The 16060-nt window shown below is 34.8% G+C and overlaps 1 pseudogene; it reads left to right on the top strand.

Moving 5' to 3' along the window:
* The first annotated feature begins 7456 nt into the window (after positions 1 to 7456).
* On the top strand, positions 7457 to 10156 carry LOC110916482 (annotated as a pseudogene).
* The last annotated feature ends 5904 nt before the right edge of the window (positions 10157 to 16060 follow it).

The raw sequence follows: 16060 nt of genomic DNA, 5'->3' as shown, positions 1-16060 counted from the left end.
GGTTTTCACATCTTCAACTATCATTCATCAAGTTCATCACAAGTTCATCTTTCTAGGGTTTTCATATTCAAAGCAAACATAACCCAAATAGTTCATGAATTACACACAATCCTTGGTTCATCATCTTTAAACAACATTTTTCATACAAGAATATGTTTTGTCATAAAAATCAATCATTCATCTCCAAATTACCTACCATTTAGTTTAAACATTCAACTAGTCATTTTGAACATTTTAACAAGCATCCTAACATGGTTTACACATATGGTGAATACTCACAAATCATTCGAAAAATCATGCATAACACTACTAACTAAACACTTTCTAGTCCATTCAACACACATAAATCTTTTACACATACAATAACACTAACCGGTTATGAAGAAGGAGCCGAAACAAAGGAAAGGAACCGAGAAAATGAAGTGTCCGAGTGATGATGATCTTGACCGAGATTTCTTGACCGAGATCCCTTGTTGTCGCCGTTTTGATTCCAAGCTTGAACCGAGATTAAGGAGTGAAAGTAGTGTTGTTGAGGGTTTTCAAGTGAGAGAGAGAGGAGTGTTTGTGTGTTTGTGTAAAATGAAGGAAGTGGGGAAAGGTTGGGATTTTATACAAGGTTCAAAAATAGGCTTAGGGGGTTTCGGCCCAAACCGGTTACGGCCCAAGAGGCCCACTCGAGACCGAGTGGTCTCGACTCACATACACATATATATATAATATATATACATACAACACATACCATGCAAAAGGTCACGTTTCCATTTAATAACATATATATACACCAAGATATTACAAGAAATTTGTTCGGAAAAACCTAGAGTGTCACAAATCACGTAATGATTTATGTTGAATGCGTAACCACGTAATAGGTATTCAAAATCACATAGTCTTGTGCTGGATATTCAAGGTCACGTAATCACGTAATGGACTAATGGATATACTGTATTTTTTTTTAAGAAAACTATAGCAATAGGCTGCTCAAATTAAGGAGAATGAAATACTCGTAATTTAAAAAAAATATATTAACGTATGAAAAAGTTTTAGCCGTTTGAAAATAAATTCACTTGAGAAATGACATTTGTCTTCCTCTCATTGTCGCGTATGCTTCATACGGAATTCTTATCTTGTACATCATCCAGCCACTATAAAATATAATTTAACATGCCGTTTAAAAGAAAATATTTGTAATCAAATATGTAAAAATTTTCCTTCATAGTGGAAATTTGATAAATGTACTACGAAGTTAATTAAAACTATTTAATCGTATTTGTTAGTAGTGATACAAGTAGAACCGAGTAAAATATTATAAGATTATAAAAACTATAGATTAATCCAGATTTGTTGCACGTAAAATTCAAAAGAAAATATATTTTTATATTTATGTAAAGGTGTATGAATAGTATTTAATGTGGAGATATAAGTCAAAAGGTATTTAAGAGTTAATTAATTTATGTACCAACCCGTGACAAGTTTCTAGACTTGTAGAGAGATAGATAGGAGGCCAAAGTGGATTTGTTCACAGCCTCAATTCATGTATGGCCAAACATTCATATGGATTATAATACATAGTGGATGGTCTAGTGCCATTAATATACACATGTCGACATACTGATTGATCCTACACCAATAATGGTTAGATATAAAGCCCTTAGCAATTTTATCGCGTTATATCAGCGTCATGTCATATAGAGGACTTTAAAACTGCTCTTTTTAACCTCCATGCAATGTTTAAAGCCCCCTATTAAACAAAATACAAAAAAAAATAAAATAAATAAAGAGCAAAGGATCTGATTGATTGACAAGAATGAGCCCCACCTGAACAAATCATTAGCGCCCGTTACTGGAATGAAACCCTCTCTATGGCGGCGGCCCCCTTTGGTGCCCACGGGGTGGCTATGGGGCGCTAAAATTGTTGATTTGCCTAGGGGCGCTATACCACACCCCCTGACCTAAACAGGGCTGGATCTTGGGCCGGTCAACCCGTGCCGTCGCTCGAGACCCAAATTTTTAAAGTACCTGAAAGGTTTTTATAAGCTTTTATATGTATAGTAAATTATATATTTAGCATATGCATTCATTTTTTATACATATAAATGTTGGTGATGGAGTGGGAAAAACCATCTTAAGATTATGTAGAAGTCTCAAGTTCAAAGCTTGGCTTTTACCGCCAAGGTTTTATATTTTTTAATTCATTACCTCTTATCACAATTTCGGGCTCAATTTATTATTTCTCCCGGGGCCTAAATTATTTTAAGAGTTCTCGGAGACGACTGTGGACCTAAACATAACTTAAACCGATTAAATTAAATAGGTAAAGTAGAGGTTTGATTCCTGTTGGGATTATGTGACTAGCTACCAAGTGTTGTTGAAATGAATGCATAAAAGCCTTTGATTATGGATTGTAATTAAAACCTCGGCATAAAAAACTAAAAACAGAAAACTAAACAAAAAGCTATTTGAATCGTGCATAAAAAAGTTAAAAACAGAAAATAAAATAAGAAACTAACTGAAATTAGTAGACATGCTACTTCAAATGCAGAATATAATCACTTTTCTGGTTGAAGCTAAAATCATACAATTGTAAAGTGGTATATTAGTGTGACAAATGACAAACCACATAGACATAGTCCATAATAGTTACATCCTAATCAGATCACGAATCACACTAAACCACACCAAAGGGACATTCCCTAATTATAGTAACTAAGGTGGAATGATACCATTGGTAAGTTCCACTGATCACACCAACGAGACGTCTCTTAATTACACCAACTATGGTGAAACGACGCCATCGAGTAAGCAAGGATAAAATACATTCAATAAATTCCCTGATTACTAACAAAAGCACAATCAACAAACATTCACTAGCTAATGCAACTAATTGTTCCATTGCTTAACAGGCACCTGTAGAAATTAGAGTTTACATTACAACGATAAACCTCTCACCCAGTCGTGATTAAAATTTCTAGCCACACTTATTGGTGGGTACAAACGAGTTGAAAACAAAGCCATAAAAGAAACAAACATCAAATCCTAGAAATCCTTTTTGTTTGTACAATTCTCCTTGCCTCCAAACCGTCGAAAATTCTCCAAAAGTCATCAAAACTATAGTTTAAATTTTTGTAAACTCCTTAAAACTACATTAGAAACCATCTTTTTGTTTCGAGCATCGTAAAACAGACCAAGGGCGGACCTACCCACAATGGTGGGTGGGCGGCCGCACCTCTTGAAAAAAAAGTTTTTAGTGATAATTTTTATCGAAAATCCCAACCGCGCCCCTTGAAAATTTCAACCGCCTCCCTTAGAAAAAAATATTACGAATTTATATAAAAAATAAACATTGATTATTATGAATATATAAAGTATATAACACAATTTATATAACTATTCTTTAACCACTTATTTACTTTATTTAACCCAATCTACAATCTAATTTATTAACCTAACTACGTAAGCCCAAACTCAAGCTAAAAAATTTTGAACTAAATAAAATAACCCAAACCAACCCACTAAATCACTAATGACCCATTCGAATTCCACATCCCGCTCCAAAAAAACACATCCAACGACTACAGTCTACGTGACTCACGACCGGACGAGCTTTTTGGCCGGAAAATGATTACTAATCAACATTTAATACTAGGGCTTAAATATTTGAAAATTATGGACTATGGTATTGGTTGAACATGATTGTTTATTTATTTAAGTGTTTAGTGTTGTTTTATGAACTTATGGAGCGATTTATATGTGATAAGAACCATGAGTAGGGAAGTTATAACACGATTTCTCAAGAGGAAAAGGGTTGAACCACTTTTTTCGTCGGATTCTTCTAATTAAAGACCAAGCTATGTTTTAGATAAGTTTTTTGTTGTTGTTTTATTTAATGATTAAGAAAAACAGAAGTATGGAGGGCTTGAACTTTGAAGGTTTTTTGTTGTTACTTACTTATAATGAGTTTTTATGTTGTTTACTATTTTATTTGAAACTTTGTTTGTTAATGTGATAGGAAGTTAGGAAATAGAGTTTGATTATTTGAAAATGGAAATTGACCCAACCCGACCTGATCTGATCCGACCCGCTCTGAAACTTTGTTTGTTTATGTTTACTTGTTTTACCTGACCCGACTTGATCCGGCCCGCTATGAACCAAATTTTTTTATATAGCTAGGGGCCTAAAATTTTTAAAAAAAAATTCGCATCCCTAGTAAAAAATTCCTTAGTCCGCCACTCAAACAGACTCATGCAAGATTACTGTGGAATGATACTTAAACACACTACTATAAAACAGAGTTTTAGACGGGGTGATATGGGTTTTAAGACGGTGTTTTGAACACCGTCTTAAAATCGAGTTTTATTGTCTTAAACTTGATGACACCGTCTTTTAATGGTGTTATTACTTTAACACCGTCTAATGCTACATTTTTGTAGTAGTGACATCGATAAAACCCTACATGTCGTGGCCATTTTACTCCCTCAAGCGTTCCATTACGCTTGGCGTGATGTCTTCATCCTTTTTTCCATCTTTTATGCTATGACCTGTCACTAATTACCCATTATTGTAGCGTGTTTTAAAGGTAATTCAACAAGAATTCACACTCATTCAATGGCTTTTCAACATTTAAAACATGTATTGATCAAGTTGCTCATGAAATATCTTAGTCATATAGAAGCTTTTGGAGATAGTAGAATAGTAATATATTTTAAGGAATGAAAGAGTTCATCCGGTAAGCCCCACAACTAGGTGAATGCTAATTTTGGCTGATAAAACCGTGAAGGATAAAGATTGCCATTTGACGATTAACCTAAATATTTTTTGTAGAGGAGAATAAAAAATAAAACATGTTTATGTGTGTATAAATGGAAGCAGAAACGAAGCAAAAATTGGGAGAAAAAGTTGATCTTCATCAACAAATCTAGACTCCAAATCAGTTTTAAGGTTTAACACAGAGGATAACTCTCTTATTATTATAAACAAACTCAATACGATTACAAACTAATGACAGGTAGACGAGCAACAAGTTGCGCCGCTATATTTCCAAATTCTTGATTCCTTTGTGTTAGTTGTTTAAGTCGTGAAAGAGGAAAGACAAGAACTTTCCAAATAGCTAAGATCATTATAAACCACTTTGGTAACTCTCTAATCACTATATTTCCAAATTCTTGATTCCTTTGTGATAGTTGTTTAAGTCGTGAAAGAGGAGTGGAGTCAAGACAAGAACTTTCAATAAACACGAACTTGAAACCACAAATCTAGTTCTAACTCAAGTTCTAATCCTTGTAGTGATTAGAGTTATTCAATCTCCTTGGTAAGCAACTATATTTTACCTAATATTTAATTGAGTTTAAATGGGTTTTAACCCAAATAGTGTTACTTCCTTGAGATTGATGGTATACATAGAGAAACATAGCTTAGAATATTTCAAAAGACTATTAAAAGCTATTATAAACCATTTCAAATATGTTGCAAGATCTGGAATTTTGGATTGAGCTCTTGGAGATTGAGTTAGGACTCAAATATAGATTTTCTTGGGTTCGGTAGTAATGGCACCCCTTAAACTATAATATCCACAAATAATGTGTTTAACATGCTCAGATTGTTTAATTTGGTTTCATACTAAGGAAAATCAACGTATGTAAGAGTTTTGGTTCGAAATTGTTATGAAATATAGTGGGTGTATACTGTCATGAGTTGTAAAAATTATATTAAGATCAACCAAAATCCAAATGAGGTGGTCATTTTTTGTTAGAAATCTATTTGAGTATATTTTATTCTGATATTGAACATAAGAGACATACAGGTACAGTATGTGTAAAAATTATTTTGAAAATGAGTAATCTTAAATGGATGTTTGTACAAGTTTAATATACTACTTTCAAATGACTAATTGTACATATTTTTTTTTTCAGTGGTATGAAGGGATCTATAACAAGATTTTGGTATAACTTGTGGTCAAAATGATGCCTTAGGAGAATAAGATTATTTAGAATTGTGTTAATGATGAAATTGGCTAATTGAATCAAATGAGTTATAAACTAAATTGCTTGACTTTAAGAAAGTCAACAGATCTTGGGATAAACACATGCAATACGAAAGCACTAAATGCAAAATGATTCTACAAAATTTTATTAAGAAAGTCTATAGCTGATTGTGGAATCTTTTACAATTTGTGTGTTTTACGTGAGTTATATATTTGTTGCATAATGCAAATGATTTGTAAAATGGCATTGTGTATACTTTACATGCATGGAATGTATGCAACTATGAGAAGTGATTCCATTATGTATACTTATACATGAATGGAATGTATGCAACTATGAGAAGTGATTCCATTATGAAAGAAATCATGAGAAAGAGAAAATTGAAGTGCATATGAAACTCGAACACTTTCATATCATAATGTAAACTTTGAAAGATGTATCGAAAGTGAGACTTTGAAACGAGTGAATATAACTAAAGTATTACATATGCTCACCCCAAATCTATATCTATGATATATTAAAAAGGAGAAGTGATGGATAAAGATGTAATTTTACCACTTATACAAGTTGTTAAACAGGATGTACAAAAGAGTTTAAGCCATACAATAGGAACTCAACAGCCATTTTAAGACATCTGCAAGGTTATTCTTGGAATTTCATAAGGAATTCTAAAAGAACACTAAATTAATCTTCATCAATTGAAGCCGGCCAAGGAAGGGTCTCACCTTCAATTCATCATCTCAATTCCCCTGTTAAGAAGTGGGCAATGGAAGATCATACAGCATCTTCGTGAGTGGTGGATGATGATGAAAGAGATGGTTTCTTATCAGAAGTTGATTTCCTTTAATTTGAAGAACCACATCAGAGTAGGGAACAATTAGGGTTCCCTTGATTCTAGCCAGGTAAAAAATTTATAATTTTTGGAAGATAAGTTTGATTTTTGTTTATATTTACAGTTTAATCAAAGAAGAAAATGAGAAATATTGTTTATGTTTACACTTTCAGGCGACCAAGATCCGACGAAAATCATTCTTGGTTGATGAACCAGGTAAAACCCTATATCTACATTCGATTTTTTCAATAAATCAATACGTATTAATAAGGTCTGTAGCTTATGTTATTTTTTTTGGCCAAGCTAGGCTTTAGGTCACACTCCGGTGAGAACTCCAATAGGTTCCGGCAACCTACGATTTGGTAGAATGGTAGATGAAAATTGAAGATTTGGAGCCTAGCCTTTAGATACAACAATAATGCGAAAAGCAAAGAACGGTATGTATATATGTAATATTGGGTTTTAAACTCTTCATTTTCTTGACTATGGTAGATGAGTTTATGAGATTGTTTGTTTACATTATGAAGAACATTGAAAGGTCATGAAGGCCGCTACATAGGTAAAGGCGTCGTATAGGTTAGGGCGGCAACTGGCAACGGCATACCGGGAAGACAAACAGACGCAGACGCTGCATCATCTTCTTCAACGTGGACCTTGCCAGAGTCGATTTGTCCTATAGGTTGAAAACTGCGGGTATCTTTGATATGAAATGGAACCTAGTGGGAGCCAACGCAACACATCCATTGCTTGCTCAAGCAGACGCGATGGTTTCTTGAGGGTTCATCACTTAAAAAACTCTATAAACGGTACACTAAATTGATAAAATAAAATGTCACTATGTATGATTTAAACTCATCAATGTAACGTGATGCAGGGGATGCTTTGAAAGAGGTACATAACCAAAAAGTCAGCTCGTCTATGTGTCTATGCTTAGACTGGAATCCATCGGCTACATCGATATCAACAGGACTTTCTGATGGTTCGGTCTTATTAATCTCTATCGACAAGACCAAAACAAGCATATTACAAGAATGGAAAGCCCATGACTTTGAGGTCTGGGCTACTTCTTTCGACACGGACCAACCACATCTGGTCTACATCGGGTCAGACGACTGCAAATTCAAGGGCTAGGACTTACTCAACAGTCCATCCGAAATTGCATTTCAGAACTCAAAAGGCCATCAGATGGGTGTTTGTTGTATTGCAAAATCTCCACATGATCCCAACACTTTATTTACAGGAAGCTATGATGAAAATTTAAGGGTATGGGATGTGAGATCGATTTCAAGGCTCGTAAATGAAACATCGATTAATTTAGGTGGCGGGGTGTGGAGAATCAAGAACCATTCTGTTGTTCCCAGATTGATTTTGGCAGCTTGTATGCATAACGGGTTTGCTATTGTTAAAGTCGATGGGAATGAAGTTAAAGTGGTGGAAACATATAACAAACATGATTCACTTGCTTACGGAGCAGATTGGTATAGAGGGAGTATACGTGATGTGTGTAAAATGCAACATATAAATTACATCAATTAAGGCATAAAACTAACCCTTTTTAAGTACTAATGTTGGAAAAAGAGTGTTTTTGTCTTCCTTTTGTATTTTCAGGATAAAATGAGCTCAAATTCGCAAAAGAAGCAAAAAGACAGCTAATTCTAACATAAATACAAGAAAAGGAACAAAAGTGGATTGCCCGACCCCTCAACGGCATCCTCCCAAGCAGAAAAGAGAAGTCAGAAGACTGAACACGCCCCGTGATCAGCCAGCACGGGGTCGTGCCCAAGAAGCAGTAGAAAAGACAAACCTATAGAAGCTTCTATTGCCCACCACGGGGCCGTGTCCAATGAGCAAGGGGGCGTGGCGAAAGTACAGCAGGCGCATTAATTGTAATTGCGAATTACAATTAATGAAGAGAGAGAGAGAGTGTCAGACGGGCACGGGGGCGTGTCCAGCGGACACGGGGCCGTGCCCAGCCTTCTGTTCAGCCTATAAATAGGAGTGCTTGGTTTCATTTCAACTCATCCCTTGGCACACCACCTCTCTCACACTTCATCCACCACCCACCACCATCACAACACCATCATCCACCACCATCATCCATTGTCCATCATAGAGTGCGTGTGTCGTCTCGGGATCCAAGATTGATCGTAAGAGTTCTTGACAATCAAGGCCATGTTTGCCTAAGTCTCTTACATCACTTGGTGAAGACAAGTGTTTAGTATAATACTTTTTATTTTTAATCTTTTGCACTTTTTATTTGGTTTTGTATTAATGACTTTAATAACTAGTTGCTTATGTTGAAGGTGATCTTTCCTTATCGTTTGTCCGTGGTGTCTTGGCATTATTTTACTGTCTATATAAAATAAAAGATTTTCACCATTCATATCTTCACGGTCTATATGGAGGTATGTTGGCTACCTGGTCGGGGATTAAGGGAACGGTTTGGTAAGGGTCTTGCCCTTGTTCAGCGTTTAGAGGTCCTGCAAGGGACCTGGCTCAAATTTAGTAGGATCTCCTTCAATGCCCATAGGTATTGGATGGCAGGGATCCAAACTCTTTGACCCCCTCATAAGTTAACTACTATTAATACTATAACCCGGCTATTTAGGACTGTATCTCTGCTGACTCAGACAACTTAGCCGAGGGTAACGTCACCGCCAAAAGCGGGGCCTACCACAATTTGCATTAATAACTTAATTCATTATCTTCCAATAATCTAACCCTTTAGGATTGTATCCTTGCTGACTCAAACTACTGGGTTGAGGGTAATGTCGCCTTCAAAAGAGGGGCCTACTACAATAACTAAGATAATCTCTTAAACAAGTGCAAAAGTGCGAAAATAATCAAAGGTTATACTAATACACGAGTCAGATCCAAGTGATTCATCTTGTCTATCTGTTTTTATTTTATTTTTTTTCTTCAGCATTTAGTTAGTTTTTATTTTCTTAGTTTAAAAACCTTTTCTAACTTTTTGATTTGATTAGACGTTGAGGATAAACCGGTACTAAAAGCTCTTGTGTCCTTGGACGACCTCGGTATCTTACCAACACTATACTACGTCCACGATGGGTGCACTTGCCCATATGTGTGTTTAGTGTTAGTAAATATCGTGTTTTATAAATTTAAAACTTGGTTAAAAGTGTAAAAAGGGCTTAACATATACATCAAAAATATATTACACTACACACGCATCAATACGCGATCTAGACAACAAGGAGAAAACTATTGTTGCTACATGTTCATTTTATGATAAACTCCTTCGAGTGTGGGTGCCAGAAAATGATATAATCTAATATTTGTAAGTCTATATTTACTTAATGTATTGATCAATCCTAGGATCTATAGTTTCATCATTTTAGCTAATGTACTGTATTGTGATAACATATACAGTGGACCATTTAAAAAAAATACTAACAGGACTTGCCAATTTGCCATTGATTTTGGAAGTACTCAGAAAGTCATTATTCTTTCTCAGAAGTTGTTCACATTAGGCTAGAGGGTATGGTGATGGTCCTCCCTTGGAGGATGATCCGCCACGTAGGCGCCACATCATGGTCCTCCCAAGGATGGTCCATCCCACAAAATAGAGGGTATGGAGGATGGTCCTAGATGATCCTACCCCACCACTTTTATATTTTTTATTTTTTGAATCTTCTACTTTTTTTTAACATTTAACAAATAAATTAACTAAATATTTTCATTAATATTAAAAAGACATTACATAAACTTAAAAAAGATGAAGGCAAACTACATAATGATCCAAATTATTCTTATTATCAGCTACAGCAAACCTTATGTCTTCGAACAGCGAAAATGACCCATTGATAGGAACAACTCCTGTCAACAGGTTGTTTGATAGATCCCTGTGATAGAAAGAAACGGAACAACTTTAGCTTTTCGCATCAGGGACCAGTCGACCAGACAAATTAGCGTTTCCAAGATCGCTGCAGCAGACAAACACCAAACCACACGTTTCTTCTTCAATTCAGACCAAAAGGTAAAAATTCGATTTTTTTATTGAAACATGTTGATGGCCAGATGCTTACATTCGAGTAACACTACTCACATTGTTGCAAGTAATATGATAGCATGTACATGAATTGGACACATTCCACGTCTGCATAACACCGTTGGAATCAGTTAAATTTGTCTTCAGGGCACTCAATGCATCACCTGTCTAGAGTTGCGGCATTCGTTATATCGCCGATCAAAACGTCTTCGGCTCCGCCAATTTGCTGCTTACTCTCCTCACTTCTAGCGAAACCTCGTGCAATATACCCCCCTAACCTCTCCTTCAGCTTATTATAAACTAAATGACCTAAATCATCAAATCACCAAACAGTTCAATTTCAATGTCAAATCTCTCATATCTATCTGTTGTTTTATTTATACATTAAGAAATGGATTTCGGCATACGTTTACTTGACCTTGATCATCAAATTTCACCTAATAAGTTCCACTTAGATTTCATAAGTAAGCTAAGAGTGGTACCTACAAAGAGCATATGGGAAATTCGATATATACAGGTACCATCACCAAATGTCAAGTTTTCTACACCTGAAGTTTATCACACATATGTAATCTAAGCACACTTCATGGTGTGGGTCACTCTCAGCATTGGCCAATGGCAAGTAAATAGGTCGAAGTTATTGTTTAAAACCATCAGCTGTCATTCAGACCAGTCATTATAATGGCAAGTAACCTCTAAGCCGATGCTCAACAACTCTTTAAACAAAATACAGTCACAAAAACCTCTCCTAAAGAGCTCTGCAACAAATATTAATACATGACACACCAATAATCATATAAAAGTACATCCTTTACTCAAAAACTACATCCAATATTCCATCACATATTACAAAAATACTAGCAAACAACATTTTTGTTTCAAAAACCGATTTCATGAACAATTAATTCACAAATTGTCTAGATAAAGAATTAACTGAAAATTGAACCGAAAAAAAAAACCTAACTGAAAATTTGAACACCACTACTTGAGAAAAAATCATCCATATCAAGATCACAACACTTTAACCAAAATTTACATAAACAAAAACCCTAACATTTCATTAAACTAAAATCAATCCACTAACCGACAAGTAAAACTTCACTTTCCCCAAATCTAAACATAAAACCGATCGATTAACACAATAAACAACAACACATACGCATCAATTACACATAACACACATCAATTTAACAATTAGAAACAAAATTACAGAAAAGCAAATCACGAGAAGCTAAATACGTACCTGGATAAGCTCAGTAACAGAAACTGGATCTAATCATGAGTGTATATGGCTAACAATAAGTCTGCAAATCAGTTGAATTTTGCCGTTAAAATCGAAAATAAAACCCTAGATTTTGGGGAGGGGGCCCACCAGATTGGATCGTCGCCAACATCCAGATGCTGCCGCTGAGGACGGGACGGGAGGGGGCGGCGTGGTGTGCCGGCGTCATCGGAGCTCGACGGGATGGGGGTCGGTCCCATACCCTATAGCCTTAGGCTTAAATCAACTCGCAAAAATTATGACTATAATGTCACATGATCAAGTACAAAAAAACACACCTCTTTGGTAAAAAGTTTGACATAAAAAATAAAAATTAAATTAGATTGTTTTCGTTTCTACAAACCACATGGAATATTGTGGTCCCGGGTGACTTGAGGTTAATAGAATTGGTAAGGTACGGTTAAAGAAGTAGAAAATAGTGAATTAGTTGTTCGGCTTTGTTTTAGATATAGACTGCAGGCCATTTTAGGTCCTAAGATATTTGACTATCTGAGTTTAAACTGAACTTAGCTGGCTTAAGCGGCCATTCAGTTACAACATAGGTAGGTGCCGTGGTTTACTTTCCTCAAACTAACTATACCAGATTATGTGAAAAAAAATATATAACCAGCTTTAAAAAATTTACACCCTCCGCAAAAGTGTGGGTGCTTTTACATACATATAAATACATACAACTTACATATGGCCTTTTTTTATTGTTTTAAGGTTTGAACTATGTTCCCGCCATGTATTGTCGACTCCGCCGCAACGCACGGGTGCCCACACTAGTTTTAATAAAAAGATTTAACTTTCTTTCTTTGCTTCTTTAATTATATATTTAATATATTTATTTAGAATGATGGGTTTACAAGCCCATTTTGCTTAAATAGCTGGAAAGACATAGTAACTTTGCATGAGGGTATTTAAAGAGAAAAAAAACCCTAATGCCTTATTTGACCCACCATTCTTGTGATATCTTGAAAGGAGAAGGTTTAGAGAAAGAGAAAGGTTGTTTTAAGCCATTTTCGCAAAAGATCGAAGGGAAGCAACAAGGATCACCTACAAATACATTTTCGAGTAGAAGGGAAAGGATCCGAATCTATTTCTTAGATCTTTCATGGGTTAAAATCCATTTTTGGTTTCAAGACCAAAACCTGCTTAAAGCTTGGTATTTTATGAACGAATTTGCATGGAACTTCGGGGCATTATATTTTGTGCTCACTAGGATCATAAAGTCTAACACTTGATGTGTTTTCAGATCATAATCATCAACCATCATTAAGGTTCGGATCTAGTGCTCCCTTGTCAACCATGTATACATAATGATGCACGTGTGTATTTTTAATATTGCTAATGTAAAAAGTAGTGTATTACAGATGGTAGTGTAAATGAAAGTATAATTGTATAATACTGGTAACGTACTACGGAATTTGTCAAAGAAATGATACATATGCACATTTGCATCGATAATTGTTACTTGAGTTTTTTTTAGTGACGAAATATAATGAATTTTTTTTAAATATTAAAATAATTTGTGTTTTTAGGTATTTTTTTGTGTTCACACTGGTTCTCGTGGTTCCAACAATAATAGTGATTCTCAAATGAACCCTACCATATATATAGATATAGATATAGATATATATCTATATAGGGTCGGGATTCAGCGAAAACGGTAGAATGTGTGAGAACGGTGAGAACGCTTATCAATCGTCCGATCAAAACAATCTATGGACTAGATTGGCGCGGTGGTGTTTTCATAAATAACATCAATTTTATTACGTGGACGCGCTTCATTAAGGGTAAAAGGGTCTTTTGACTTCTCCACACAAAACGCCATCTCATGAAATAAAACGCCAAAAACAAAAATCACAGCCCATTCCAAGAAAAAACGCCATTAGATATAAAACGCCAAACTTAATTATAGTAAAATCCCGCCTAAAAAAACCACCAAAAAAATCCTATACATACAACATCTTAGACATTCAATTAAAAACACACACAAAAACCCAAACGCCATATTTGATATATCCCATTCGCCTTAGAAACGCCAAAAAACCCAAACATCAAATATCTTCTAACCCAAAACGTTTTTTTTGAAATTCAGTTTGGTTGTCTGTAAGATTTCGCTCAATGAAATGGACAAAATCCTTAAGTGAGGATGTTGTCCATTTCATTGAGTAAAATCTTATTGATTAATCCTCAACTTCCATCCAATTTATAACGCCAAAACATACAAAAACATTATTGAGCTTTGTTGTCAATAAAGTTTAGCTGTATGGGGTGGACAACATTGTCAGTTATCTTTCTTAACCGAGTTAACAATGTTGTCCATCTCATACAACAAAACATTATTGATTTTAGCATGATCAAATTTTGAAGTTTAAGGTGCTCTTATTTTGTGGCGTTCTTTTTATCGGTAAAACGCCAAAAAAGATAAAAAAAAAAAATCAAACATCGTTCATTGTGAAATTCAAGATTGTTGGCTGAAGCGTCTAAACTCAATAACATTTTGCTGCATCAGATGGACAAATCTTCAAGAAAAAGATGCTGATGTCAGACTGTGTACTTCCAAACAGCCACACAAAAAACTACTTGAAAAACTAAAAAAACAAAATGAATCATACGAAAGTCGAACCAGCCAGTTAACATGATTCAAAAAAGAAGAAAGAGACTGGTGACAGTGAAGATTTGGAAGATCAATTGTTTATGTATTCTTTTATTTTATTTTCCTTTTCAGTTGATTGTTATATAATAAAAAAGCCACATATAATAAAAACGCCAAAACAACCAAAATGCTTGTTTAAACGATATCATCCCGTTAAACGCCCCCCAAAACTCCCAAACTATAATAAAATTACTTTGAAAAAGTATTATAAAAAACCCAAAAAAACAAATAAATAAACAATAAAAAGCAAACTTGAAAATGTAACTAGAAACAGTAAATACAAATCAGTAATACTGAAGACAGGGAAAATTTGTTATATTAGAATCTAAAACGCCAAACTTGAAAGATGGGACGTGTTATAGACTTCAGAGATGAAGCTTATCAAAAACAATAATTACAAACAGTAACCGAAAAGACGAATACTTTATTATAATAATGCGCCGCCTAACTTAGGCGCCAAAAAGACATCTTATAAAATGATACGTCTCAGCAACTTCCATTTGATCAAACAAAAAAAAAAAACAAACGCCAACACTACTAAATACCACTCACTGTAAAACGCCAAAAAATAAAAATAAAAAATCAAAGATGGCTAATATGCTTTCTTGGATATTCATAATTGTTCTTCGTGAAGTTTCACTGAATGAATTGTTATCAGAAGGGAGTAACTCAGAAAGATTTTGCTGCATGAGATGGACAAAAATTCAAGAAAAAGATACTGATGCCAGTCATATGGCATTTTGTATTTTTGGTTCTTGAAGAAAGTTTGGATGAGGAGAATAGATCAATGACACTGAAGAGTGGGTTGATTATAAAGATGAAGATCAAGATAAAGAAAAAGCGAAAAAACCCACACACACGTCATAGATCTATGTCCCCAAATATTCACAAAAAAGCCAGTTCAACAGACGAGCAGGCAAAATAATCAAACCAATGGGTTTGTTAAGTTTTACATAAAACGCCATATATTTGGTGACAGTTCTGGTACTATTAAAGAAGAGAGAGACAGATGACATTGAATATTATGAAGAGAGATCCGATTAGTATTTTTAATTTATTTTCTTCCCTTGTATTTTTTTTCCTGTGGTTGAAATATAATCTAACAATAGTAAAACGCCAAGATAACACAAACGGCAAAATGTTTATAAAACATAATAGAACAATGGGCCATCTTGTTTAAAACGCCTTGAAAACGTCATTCAAATAGATTTCCTGACCCCCTGGGATCCAATGGCATACGATTTGAATAAACGCCAAAATGTTAATACAATGAAACTATTAAACGCCATTAATTATTGAATTTGGTTAACGCCAA

Source organism: Helianthus annuus, chromosome 16, assembly GCF_002127325.2.
Source record: "Helianthus annuus cultivar XRQ/B chromosome 16, HanXRQr2.0-SUNRISE, whole genome shotgun sequence".
Classification (NCBI taxonomy): Eukaryota; Viridiplantae; Streptophyta; class Magnoliopsida; order Asterales; family Asteraceae; genus Helianthus; species Helianthus annuus.
This window is presented reverse-complemented; position numbering and strand designations above follow the sequence as displayed.